The sequence below is a fragment of the Carcharhinus amblyrhynchos genome, unplaced genomic scaffold (genome assembly GCF_965287045.1).
Source record: "Carcharhinus amblyrhynchos unplaced genomic scaffold, sCarAmb.v2.hapA scaffold_42, whole genome shotgun sequence".
NCBI classification, from domain to species: domain Eukaryota; kingdom Metazoa; phylum Chordata; class Chondrichthyes; order Carcharhiniformes; family Carcharhinidae; genus Carcharhinus; species Carcharhinus amblyrhynchos.
This window is the reverse complement of record NW_027649783.1, coordinates 3,735,182-3,748,548: the sequence shown is the minus strand read 5'-3', so window position 1 is coordinate 3,748,548 and position 13,367 is coordinate 3,735,182. Positions and strand designations below refer to the sequence as shown.

Sequence of the window (13,367 nt, the reverse complement as noted above, 5' to 3'; positions counted from 1 at the left end):
AAGAAACATTAAAAGTGAAAATTCATGTTGATGTCCCTCTGCGGGGCTTTTAGTCTTTCCAGTGTGGGCCAGTGGTCTGATTAATCCGATGGTGCTTTTCCCAGTCGCCTGTGTAACGTGGCTCGAATCCCAGCCTTCAGTTTTTGAACTGCACAGCGGAGCGTTGAAGGAAGTGTTGGGGCTGAATGGCCTCATCTGTGCTTTAATCCTCCTGCTGTCTGGTGAGCTGATCTGACATCCACCCCAGAGTGGAGTCGCTGCACAGATCGCCTTAAAAATGGTCTCTAAGCTGAGGGAGTGACTGTGAATCTCGTCACCACTTCCATCCTGACTAATTTCCTCCACTTCAAACCGTCCATCAATGTCAGAAGGAGTCAGAACCAGAGTAGGAGACTCCACCAATGATTCAGTCCCATCTTCCACCATTTGAACATCCTGCCTTGCCTCACACCTTCTCTGTTCTCCAGCAGCGGGGATGTTCCAGGGTCTTGGTTACTCGGAATGCCCTGTTCCAGGATTTCCTCGCTCTAAAGCTGATGACTGTTGATGTCTGTCAGCAAGTTGTTGGGAATTGGCTCCTCTTCATCTCCAACCTCAGACCAATCAGGAACTTCCATCTTCCAAGCTTCTAGGGGCTGGTTGAGCTGAAACAACAAGAATTGAGGATTTTGCCGTGTTGTTACATTCCAGCAGATTTCATTAAACACCAACTTTTTCACTTCATTAACAACTGGAGGAATAGCAATGGAATGTATTGGCCCATTTATCCTCACATAGGAGTTGGGACATCATGTTGAAGTCATGTTAAGGCCCCACTAGGAATACTGTGCGCAGTTCTGGTCACCCTATTATAGACAGAATATTATTAAACTAGAAAGAGTTCAGAAAAGATTTACTCGGATACTACTGGGACTTGATGGTTTAAGTTATAAGGAGAAACTGAATCGACTGGGATTTTTTCCCTGGAGTGTAGGAGGCTTAGGGGTAATCTTATAGAGGTCTATAAAAGAATGAGGGCCATAGATGAGATAGATAGTCAACATCTTTTCCCAATTTCAGGGAGTCTGAAAGTGGAGGGTGTAGGTTTAAGGTGAGAGGAGAGAAACACAAAAGGGTCCAGAGGAGGTGAGTGTTTGGAACGAGCTGTCTGAGGTAGCAGTAGAGGCAGTTACAATATTGTCTTTTCAAAAGCATTTAGATAGCTACATTGGGTAAGATTGGTATAAGGGGTATTGGGAAAAACTGAGAATATGGAATTGAGATAGAGGATCAGCCATGATCACACTGAATGATGGAACAAGCACGATGGGCTGAGTGGCCTCCTCCTCTTCCGAGTTTCTATGTTTTCAGGTTCTGATGAAAGGTCACAGACCTGAAACACTAACTCTGTGCAGCATCTGTTTGCAGAGAGAAACAATCTGCTGAGCTTTCTTTTCTGTTTCATTTCTGATTTCCAGTGTCTGAACTGAACCCAGCCAGAGTCAGCACCTTCAGGAGAGAGAGAGAGGAACCAGTGAGTGTGGAACTGAACCCAGCCAGAGTCAGCACCTTCAGGAGAGAGAGAGAGGAACCAGTGAGTGTGGAACTGAACCCAGCCAGAGTCAGCACCTTCAGGAGAGAGAGAGAGGAACCAGTGAGTGTGGAACTGAACCCAGCCAGAGTCAGCACCTTCAGGAGAGAGAGAGAGGAACCAGTGAGTGTGGAACTGAACCCAGCCAGAGTCAGCACCTTCAGGAGAGAGAGAGAGGAACCAGTGAGTGTGGAACTGAACCCAGCCAGAGTCAGCACCTTCAGGAGAGAGAGAGAGGAACCAGTGAGTGTGGAACTGAACCCAGCCAGAGTCAGCACCTTCAGGAGAGAGAGAGAGGAACCAGTGAGTGTGGAACTGAACCCAGCCAGAGTCAGCACCTTCAGGAGAGCGAGAGAGAGGAACCAGTGAGTGTGGAACTGAACCCAGCCAGAGTCAGCACCTTCAGGAGAGAGAGGTAACTAATCTAAACCCAGTGTCTAAAAACAGAGGTAGAGGGGAAAGAGGGAACCAATGAGCAGTGAGCCGAATGTCAGTCGTAGGGCAGTTGCTGGAGTCCATTATCAAGTATTTGGAAAGCAGTGTTATAATCAGATAAAGTCAGCATAGATTTACAAAAGGGAAATCATGCTTGAGAAAACTACTGGAATTCTTTGAGGATTTAACTACTAGAGTTGACCAGGGAGAACCTGTGGATTTGTTTTTAGTCTTTCAGAAGGCTTTCGACAGGGTCTCACATAATGTTTTAAAGGTTAAAGTTTGATTATTAGTGTCACAAGTAGGTTTACATTAACACTGCAATGAAGTTATTGTGAAAATCCCCTAGTAGCCACACTCTGCCGCGTGTCCGGGTAGACTGAGGGAGAATTTAGTACGGCCAGTGCACCTAAGCAGCACATCTTTTCAGATTGTGGAAGGAAATCAGAGAGAAAACCCACGCAGACACGGGGGGAATGTGCAGACTCCACACAGACAGTGACCCAAGCCGGGAATCGAACCCAGGTCCCTGGTGCTGTGACACAGCAGTGATAACCAGTGTGCTGCCCTTCTACTGTGTAAAGTTAAAGTACATGGGATTGTGTGTAGCATCTTGAGATGGATAGAAAGCTGGTTAGCAGACAGGAAAGAAAGAGATGACATAAATGGGTCTTTTTCCAATTGGAAGGCAGTGATTAGTGGGGTACCACAGGGATCTGTGCTAGGACCCCAACTGTTCATATTATATATTAATGGTTTGGACACAGGAACTAAATGTTTAATCTCCAAATATGTAGATGATACAATATTGGGTGGGAGGGTGAGCTGTGAGGGGGATGCAGAGATCCTTCAGTCTGATTTGGACAGGCTGAGTGTGTGGGATCTGCATGGCAGATGCAGTGTAATGTGGATAAATATGCAGTGATCACTTCATTATCCACTTCAGTAGCAAAAATAGGAAGGCAGATTATTATTTGAATGGGTGTAAATTAAGAGAGCTGGGTACTCAGCAAGATCTAGATGTTCTTGTGCATCAGTCAGTAAAATCATGTTGCAGCTGTATAAGACTTTGGTTAGGCTGCATTTGGAGTGTTGTGTATAATTCTGGGTGCCACACTTCCAGAAGGGTGTTGATGCATTGGAAAGGGTGCAGAAGAGATTTTCCAGGATGTTGCCTGGTTTGGAGGATATGGACTAGAAAGAAAGGTTGAACAAACTTGGATTGTTTTCTTTGGAGCCTCGGAGGAGCAGGGGGGACCTGAGAGAGGTTTACAAGATTATGACAGGCTTGGATAGAGTGGATTGTCAGAGTCTTTCCCCGAGGGTCAAAGGATCAAATACTCGGGACAAAGGTGAGAGTGAGAGAGGGAAAGTTTAAAAGAGATGTAAGGGATAAGTTTTTCAGACAGAGAGTGGGGAATGCCTGGAACGTACTGCCGGAGGAAATAGTGGAAGCAGATTCTGTAACAACGTTCAAGAGGCATCTGGATAGATCCATGAATCAGCAGGAACACAAGGATATGGACCACATCGAGGCAAGAAAATATTAGATTAGAGAGGTGTAATAAGTCTGCAGAGGGAGAAGTTCCTTCACCAAAACCCCTTTATTTACACCTCTAACAGCAGTACACAGAGCGCTAACAGTTTATCTCCGGGGGTGTCAGAGGAACGGGCACTCCCGATTAAGTACAAGGCAAAGACTCCCTGATTGGCCCATCAATTGGATCCTTAAACAGGGAGTTCCTGCTCCAATCGCCAACCTCAATGGCCTGATTGAAGTCATTACAAGAGGCATCTGCGTCGGCACAGACTGGGTGGGAAGAGGGTCTGTTCCTGGGCTGTACTGTTCTTTGTTCAGTCCCTGAAAGTAAGTGCAGAGATACAGCAGACAAAAAGATGGCAAATGGTATGTTGGCCTTGGGAGCGAGAGGATTTCTGTCCAGCAATAGGGATGTTTTACTGCTGTTGTATAGGGCAATGATGAGGCCACACCTGGAGTATTGTGTGTAGTATTGGTGTCCTTATCTGAGGAAGGATGTCCTTGCTGCAGGGGGAGTGCAGTGAAGGTTCACCAGGTTAATTCCTGGGATGGCCAGTGTGTCGTATGAGGAAAGATGAAGTCAGTTAGGATTATGTTCACTGGAGTTTAGAAGATTGAGAGGGGGCTCACAGGAAGTTATAAAATTCTAACAGGACTGGAAAGGGTAGATTCAGGAAGAATGTTACTGATATCCTTTGTGTAAGGATAAGGGATGAATGTTTAGGACTGAGGTGAGGAGAAATTTCTTCACCAGAGAGGGGTGAATCTGTGGAAATCGCGAATGCAGAAAGAAGTTGAAGCCAAAATGTGTGATGTCATTGATTAGGGGAGGCAGTGGTGTCATGGGCTCGTAACCCAGAGACTCTGGAAATGCTCTAGGAACCTGGGTTCAAAACCCAACAGGGCAGATGATGAAATGTGAATTCAATATGAATCTGCAATGAAAAATCTATTTGTTGCTTGTGATAAAACCCTATCTGGTTTACTAATGCCCTTTAGGGAAGGAAATCTGCTGGGCAGGAGTGTGTTTGAATTGTCAAGTCTAGAGGTAACAAAAGTGTGGGTGAGGGTTTCAGGTACGGGTGAGTTGAGGTATTACAAACAATGTGTGATGTTACACAGCTGGAAATCGGTGATCTTGGTGAAGGAACAGATATGTGGTCAGAAACTCATTTCCGAGTCTGATGAGGTGCCAAGAATGAGGGTTTGTTTCAACCTTGGACAGTAACCAGTGGGAGAGATGGAGTCAGTGACTGGGAACAGAATTTGTGGTGGGAACATTGGTCTTCTAAATATTTAATTGGGGGAATTCTCTGCTGAACCAGTGTTAGAAGTTGGAGAAGGAGTTTAATAATTTAATAACAGGGGATTGGTTGTGAGAGGTGGGGTTGAGCTGGGTGTTATCAGCATACATGTGAAAACTAACACTGTGCTTTCAGATAATGTCACTGTGGGGTAAGGTGTAGATGAAAAATAGGAGGGAGCCAAAGATAGATCCCAGGGCGATTTGGGTGGTAACAGATCAGGAGTGGGAAGAGAAACCATTGCAGGTGATATTCTGTGTATGATCAGAAAGATAAGAATGGAACCAGGTGAGTGCAGTCTTACCCAGCTGAATGTCCACACCTTTGACATGGTTGACTGCACCATCCTGCTCCAATACCTTCCCACTGTCAGGTCAGTGTACACAGCAGATGAAGATGTTAATGTACCTGACATCCGGGGAAAACTGATGATGAATAAAGGGCTGGGCCTCAGTAAATGAGTGTAGAGAAGGCTGGAATTCTCAATCATCTTCATCTCGAGCAGCAGCTCCTCCATCTCAATGTGTGTGGTGAGATCAGGCCATTCTGCTCAGTCAGGAACACCCAGACTGACTGTAAGAGAGAGAGAGAGGCTGTAATTAGAACCAAACAATAAGGGAGATCCACTCAGAGTAACCAAGGCCCACCCCCAAAAGACGGGAAGATCACAACATCTAACCACAGCCTCTGCAAAGTGAGGTGCTGTAAAACCCGGTGTGACACTGAGCCCCACCCAAAGCACAGGAAGATCCCAGTTTCTGTGCTGATTTGGTCTGATTCCACCAGGTTTGCAGCAGGAAGACTGGGGAACTGCAGCAATACATGTTTACACAGGAAGCTGCCATTGGAAAGACTAAGCTGCGGATTTATAGAATCCACAGGGCAGAAGGCGATCATTCGGCCCATCGAGTCTGCACCAACCACAATCCCACCCAAGTCCTATCTCCATAATCCCATGCATTTACCCTGGCTGGTGCCGCTGGAAACGACAAGGGGCAATTTAGCCCGGCCAATCCACCCAACCCGCACATCTTTGGGCTGTGGGAGGATCCCGGAGGAAACCCACGGGGAGACCGTGCAAACTCCCCACAGTCAGTGACCCAAACCGGGAATCGAACCCGGCTCCCTGGCGCTGTGAGGCAGCGGTGAGAACCACTGTGCCACCGGGCCGCCCCATTTCCAGCCGGGCGGGACGGGATTCCCGCTCACAAAACCCTTCCCCCATCCGGAGCCCCGCCGCGGGCTCAGGATCCGGGCCCGGGGACTGAAGCCACTGGCGGGACATTCGCTGCCGCTCCGCGCGGTGTCTGATTGGCCCAGGGGAAATCCCCGCCCACGGCCTGTGACCGGCAGCTGGGAAACCAATCGGGAATCGTCGCATCACCGTTATCCAATGGCCGCTCGGCGCAGGTTGACTGACAGCTTCTCGATCCAATCTGAGAGCTCCATAGTCTGAAGGGCGAGACCATTGAAATTGATGCTGCCAATTGTAACCAATCGCAGACCGCGTTGCTATACACGCCCTCTCAGTGATTGACAACTTCTTTAGCCAATCAGAACGCACTGACCATTCGGAATACGCCGCGACTGCGCGACTCGCGCAGCGTCACTCCCAGCCCAGCGTCATTGCGTCATTCATTTCGATCCCGAGCTGAAACCAATGAGAAATCAAAGCGCTGGAGATGGGGGAATCCTTAAAGTGGAACCGCACAGATAATTATAATTGTACAATTATAATTCGTTGATGGCAGTTAAAGCGGACAAAGGACTGCGGAAAGTCACAGAATACAAAATGTGAAACCCGCGGGATAGGAATTAGGAATTAAATTAAGCGGACAGGCGACAAAAATGAACAAGAGGAAAGTAAGCTGGAATCAGGGGAGTTCAGAGAGGGAATTCCAGAGCTGAGACCCAGAGAGCTGAAAGAACTACATTCACTGCTGGAGTGAACCAAATCAGAGATGCTCACGAAGGCAGAATCAGAGGAGCTCAGATATCTCAGAGAATTGATAGGCTGGAGATGACGAAATGCAGGAAGAGCTGAGGACATGGAGGGATTTGGAAACACGGATAAGAATATTAAAATTGAGGCATTGCTTAACCACGAGTCAGTGTTTATCACTGAGCACAGGGTTGATGCATTCAGGGTATTTGGAGTAAACTCTGATTGAAAGACCAGAAATCAATTAGCAGCTTCCTGGACCCAGCAGCACAATAAATCGGATCAGAAGTGAACTACATGGCCCCTCAAGCCTGCTGCTCCAGTCAATGCGATCATGCTTTCGATTCCCAAACCACAGGATCGTTACAATGCAGTAACAGTCCATTCGGCCCATCAGGTTTGCACTGCATTATTGAAGCTGCGCGATATCTAATCCCACTCTCCCGCCTCATCACCCCAGAGACCCGGGTTTGGTCCTGGCCTTTGCTGACTGTGCAGATTTTGCACATTCTCCCCCAGAGGTTCCTCCAGTTGCTCTGGTTTGTTTCCATGGTTCAAAGATGTGAAGGTTAGATGGATTGGCCATGTTAAATATTCCTTCAGTTTCCAAAGATGTGTACAATAGGCACTGAATCGGTTCAATATCGGTTCAATTCACTGAATCGGTGGCGACTAGAATAACAATGCAGATTATCAATTTGAATTATTCAAAATCATAGAATGGAGCATCCATTGTGAATGAAAGGAAACTTTAAACTGTGCAGCTGTGCTGTGCTTCAGGAGCTGGTTTTACACAAATCTCCATTATTCAAAAATGTTGCCTCACCTGCTGAGCATTTCCAGCATTTTCTGTTTGTGTTTCAGGTTTGCAGCTTCCAGCTTTGTGTTGTGTTCTGTGCAAATGTTTTACAGGGAACAGGTTCTGATCAGCCCTGTGACAGATGGAGTAGAATGTATCTCCCGGCTTATCATAGAACATAGAACATAGAACATTACAGCGCGGAACAGGCCCTTCGGCCCACAATGTTGCGCCGACCAGTCTTATTTTAAAAAAAAAACATTGACCCACTAATCTAAACCAATCCCTTTTCGTCCATAAACCTATCCACCAATCTCTTAAACGCCCCCAAACTAGGCGCATTTACAACTGCAGCAGGCAGGGCATTCCAGTCCCTCACCACCCTCTGGGTAAAGAACCTGCCCCTGACATCCGTCCTATAACTACCCCCCCTTAATTTAAAGCCATGCCCCCTCGTGCTAGATTTCTCCATCAGAGGAAACAGGCTATCACCATCCACCCTATCTAAACCTCTAATCATCTTATATGTTTCTATAAGATCCCCTCTTAGCCGCCTTCTTTCCAGTGAAAACAACCCCAAATCCCTCAGTCTCTCCTCATAGGACCTCCCCTGCATACCAGGCAACATCCTGGTAAACCTCCTCTGCACCCTCTCCAAAGCCTCCACATCCTTCCTGTAATGTGGGGACCAGAACTGCACACAGTACTCCAAGTGCGGCCGCACCAGAGTTGTGTACAGTTGTAACATGACGCTGCGACTCCTAAATTCAATAAACGCCAAATTCAATAAACGCTGCGACTCCTAAATCCAATAAACGCCAAGACACCGTACGCCTTCTTAACAACCTTATCTACTTGATTCCCAACTTTCCGGGATCTATGTACACATACACCTAGATCCCTCTGCTCCTCCACTCTATTCAAAGTCCTCCCGTTAGCCCTATACTCAACACATCTGTTATTCCTACCGAAATGGATTACCTCACACTTCTCCGCATTAAACTCCATCCGCCACCTCGCGGCCCAGCTCTGCAACCTGTCCAAGTCACCCTGCAAACTTCGACACCCTTCCTCACAATCTACCACACCTCCGACTTTGGTGTCATCAGCAAACTTACTAATCCACCCAACTGTACCCTCATCCAGATCATTAATAAAGATTACAAACAGCAGTGGCCCCAAAACAGATCCCTGAGGCACACCACTCGTAACCGAACTCCATGATGAATAATTACCATCAACCACCACCCTCTGTCTCCTATCTGCTAACCAATTCCTGATCCAAGTACCTAAATTACCACCAATCCCATACATCTGCATTTTCTGCAGAAGCATACCATGGTGAACCTTATCAAACGCCTTACTAAAATCCATATATACCACATCTACTGCCTTACCCCTATCCACCTCTTTGGTCACCTTCTGAAAGAACTCAATAAGGTTAGTAAGGCACGACCTGCCCGCTACAAAACCATGCTGACTATCTCTAATCAATTCATTACTCTCCAAATAACTATAAATCCTATCCCTAATAATTCTTTCTAATAACTTGCCCACTACAGAAGTAAGACTCACTTGTCTGTAATTCCCAGGGAAGTCTCTGCTCCCCTTCTTAAACAATGGGACAACATTCGCTGTCCTCCAATCTTCCGGTACTATACCAGAGACCAACGACGACCTGAAGATCAGAGCCAGTGGCTCTGCAATCACCTCTCTTGCCTCCCATAGAATCCTAGGGTAAATCCCGTCTGGACCAGGGGACTTATCTATTTTCAACCCATCTAGAATATCCAACACATCCTCTGTATCAACTACAATACTTTCTATTTTACACCCCTTCACCCCAGTGACCTCCTCAGCTACATTCATATCGTCCTGCGTGAACACCGAAGAGAAATAATGGTTCAATGCCTCTCCAATCTCTTCCGGTTCCACACACAACTTCCCCCTACTGTCTGTAACTGGCCCTAATCTTGCCCTAACCAACCTTCTGTTCTTGACATACCTATAGAACGCCTTAGGATTCTCCTTAATCCTATCAGCCAAAGTCATCTCATGCCCTCTTCTAGCCCTTCTTAACTCCCTCTTCAACTCCCTCCTAGCCAATCTAAAGCTTTCTACTGCACTACCCGAGCCCTCAAGCCTCATCCGAACATAAGCCTCCTTCTTCTTCCTAACCAACAAATCAACTTTTTTTGTGCACCACGGTTCCCTAGCCCTACCAATTCCTCCTTGCCTGACAGGGACATACCTATCACAGACCCACAGTAGCTGCTCCTTGAAAAAACTCCACATTTCAGACGTTCCTAGTCCCTGTAATCTCCTAGTCCAATCAATGCTTCCTAATTCTCTCCTAATGGCCTCATAATTACCCTTCCCCCAGCTAAAACTACTGACCCGAGGTTCATGCCTATCCCTTTCCATCACTAAGGTGAACGTAACCGAATTGTGGTCACTATCACCAAAAAGCACACCAACTTCCAAGTCTAGCACCTGGTCTGGCTCATTTCCCAGCACCAAGTCCAATATAGCCTCACCTCTAGTTGGCCTATCTACATATTGAGTCAAAAAACCTTCCTGCACACTTTGAACAAAAACTGACCCCTCTAACGAGCTAGAGCTATAGCAATTCCAATCAATGTTAGTAAAGTTAAAATCCCCCATAACAATTACCCTATTACTTTCACTCCTAACCAGGATCGTCTCTGCAATCCTTTCCTCAACCTCTCTAGAACTTTTTGGAGGTCTATAAAAGACTCCCAACAGGGTGACCTCTCCTCTCCTATTTCTAATTTCTGCCCATACTACCTCAACAGACAAGTCCTCATTAAACTTCCTCTCTGACACTGTGATATAGTCCTTGACCAATAATGCTACTCCACCCCCCCTTCTACCTCCTTCTCTACTCCGACTAAAGCACTTGTACCCCGGCACCTGCAACATCCATTCCTGACCCTGCTCTATCCACGTCTCTGAAATGGCCACAACATCAAAGTCCCAGGTACTGGTCCACGCTGCAAGTTCATCCACTTTATTGCGAATACTCCTCGCGTTAAAGTATATACATTTCAAACCTCGCTCCAAGCCTTTGAGATTTGGCTCCAAGCGATACAGGAGAATGAGGAAGAGAGAGAGGGAGGGTCATTCTGTGATGGACACATTTCCTGTATAAAGGTGTGTATTTCCACAGCTCACTCAACAGAAATAAGATGTTCCAACACGAGTTGCAATCAGTGAAGTTCTTCTTAACAGTTCTTGACGTTTAAACTATGAGATTGTTGAACTTACCAATAGTTTCTACAGTGTCAAAAATCCATATATGGACAAGTAAAGTACATACTTCCCGCGTGGCTCTGTGGCGCAATGGAAAGCGCGTTGAACTTCTAAATCAATGGCAAATTAGCCATTCAAAGGTTGTGGGTTCGAGTCCCCCCAGAGTCGGATTTTTGATCAGATTCGAAGCAGTTTGCTGCTTCATTGATGTGATTCAGCTTCGGCACCGACATTTCCTGCTCTGCCATCTCTCCATGCTGTTTCTGTTAACCCGGCTCCCAGGGAAACCACTGACTCGAGAATGAATGGCCAAGCCCGGGGGCTTTCTTAAAGTTTGATACAACATTCACTGTTGGGGTTAGAAATAGTAACATCTTTCTCAATTCGATATTTCACTTCTTTTGGAAGATAAACAAAGGTTAAAGAACATGCAACAGCAATTTATAAATCAATAAATAAGTATCAGTGCCCTGCAATGTAGGGGTGTTATTCTGATGTGTCTGCTGCACTTGTCCTTCCAGGCTGTCGTAGTCATGGGTTTGGAAGGTGCTGGAAAAGGAGCCTTGCTGAGTTGCTGCATCGTGTAGATGGTGCATACTGCTGTCATTGTGTGTCGGGAGTGGAGGGAGTGAATTTTTATGCGTGGGACGCGAATGAAGTGGGATGCTTTGTCCTGGATGGTGCTAACCTTCTATCGCTCTGTGTGTGTCCTGATCATCTCTTACTGCTTTTCTGTGTGTTTTTCTCTGCCTGTTACATTCGGGTTGATGTTAAGTGTTACTGTCCAGCCAGGGTGCGCTTCCCAACTCGTGGGTTTGGTTTGAAATAAAAATACAATGAATAGTTTCTTCTCTCCCGGGCAACAGGGATAGGCAGGAAGTGGTAACGTTCGGGGCAGAGTGGCGCAGCAGAAGCTGGACCCATAACCCAGAGGTCGATGGATCAAAACCATCATCGGTTATCATAGAAATCCTATAGTACAGAAAGAGGCCATTCGGCCCATCGAGCCTACACCGACCACAATCCCACCCAGGCCCTACCCCCATATCCCTACAACCTACTCATCTCAGGACAATTTTTAGCACAGCCAATCAACCGAACCCGCACATCTTTGGACTGTGGGAGGAAACTCACGCAGACATGAGGAGAATGTGCAAACTCCACACAGACAGTGACCCAAGCTGGGAATCGAGCCCAGGTCCCTGGAGCTGTGAAGCAGCAGTAATAACCACTGCGCTACCCCAAAACCTCACAGTTACAATTTTTGTTTAGTGGTTCCCCCACTAAACAAGTTACAACCTCTAAACAGTGCACATCAGACTCGCTACGAGCAGGGCTCGAACCTGCGCGGGGAAACCCCATTGGATTTCAAGTCCAACGCCTTAACCACTCGGCCATCGCAGCTGCCTGGGGGAGGTCTCACTAACATCAAATAGTAATATTCGGCTGCTGCCCAAAGGCAAGTCTGAGTTTTCTCGACAGTAAATTTGTTTCATCATCTTGATTTTCATTAACGGGGAACACAGCACATTTATCCCCAGGTTCACAGTAAGTAATCTCACTAAAACAGGTTAAAGTCCAGCAGGTTTATTTGGCAGCATGAACTTTCGGAGAGTTCCCCTTTTATCAAATAAGTGTTTAGCTCAGTTGGCTGGGCAGTTTATTCAGCCAGAAGCTCGGGATTAATTCCTGTATCGTCTGAGATTGTTTTTAGCCTTGCTCCTCTCCTGAGGTGTGAATTATCCTGTTAAATCACCACCAGTCAGCTTTCTCTCCTTTAATGACCCACAGGAACATCTGAGAGTGTGGGCCTTGCTTTAACTTTGCAAGAAATGAACACCTCACAATTCTGACACATTGTTTCAGATATAAAACTGCAAAAAATAATCTGAGCATGCGAACCGGAAGCATCCCTAAAATATCATTTCTACCATCGTTTTGAAATTTGTCATTTCGGGGACAATTAACTTTACCCAGATACAAAATCCGACCCAGAAAAGTTTCATGAGCCTGACGTGATTTGAACACGCAACCTTCTGATCTGGAGTCAGACGCGCTACCGTTGCGCCACAAGCTCACACTGCTTCCTGCTTTTTACATCCGGGTTACGTTCGGCCAATTCAAAACCAGACAGGGCCCAGGGAATGGAACTGTCTCCCTCTTTACTTTCTGTGGTTAGACATGGAATGGAAGAGTAACAGCGAACCGAGATTAAGGAGTAAACAGCAACACAACATTATCCTGCGGGAGAAACATGTTGTTTGTTACGGGTGCTAAAACACAAGAGCTGGTTTGGTGAGAAGTCAAAAGAGAAAACGCTGGAAAATCTCAGCGGGTCTGGCAGCATCCGCAAGGAGAGAAAAGAGCTGACATTTCGAGTCCAGATGACCCTTTGTCAATGTTTGGTGCCAAATTATTCCATGACGAGGTGGCCGAGTGGTTAAGGCGATGGACTGCTAATCCATTGTGCTCTGCACGCGTGGGTTCGAATCCCATCCTCGTCG

General features: G+C 46.6%; 4 non-coding genes across 4 annotated transcripts; 2 read left to right on the top strand and 2 right to left on the bottom strand.

The window, feature by feature from the left end:
* Positions 1-10,939: 10,939 nt before the first annotated feature.
* On the top strand, positions 10,940-11,031 carry trnar-ucu (transfer RNA arginine (anticodon UCU)). Its single transcript is given in 2 exon segments — positions 10,940-10,976; positions 10,996-11,031. It is a non-coding gene; the product is annotated as a tRNA-Arg (tRNA).
* Positions 11,032-12,185: 1,154 nt separating this feature from the next.
* trnas-uga (transfer RNA serine (anticodon UGA)) lies at positions 12,186-12,267 on the bottom strand. Its single transcript has one exon. It is a non-coding gene; the product is annotated as a tRNA-Ser (tRNA).
* Positions 12,268-12,868: 601 nt separating this feature from the next.
* trnaw-cca (transfer RNA tryptophan (anticodon CCA)) lies at positions 12,869-12,940 on the bottom strand. The gene has a single exon. It is a non-coding gene; the product is annotated as a tRNA-Trp (tRNA).
* Positions 12,941-13,285: 345 nt separating this feature from the next.
* Positions 13,286-13,367, top strand: trnas-gcu (transfer RNA serine (anticodon GCU)). Its single transcript has one exon. It is a non-coding gene; the product is annotated as a tRNA-Ser (tRNA).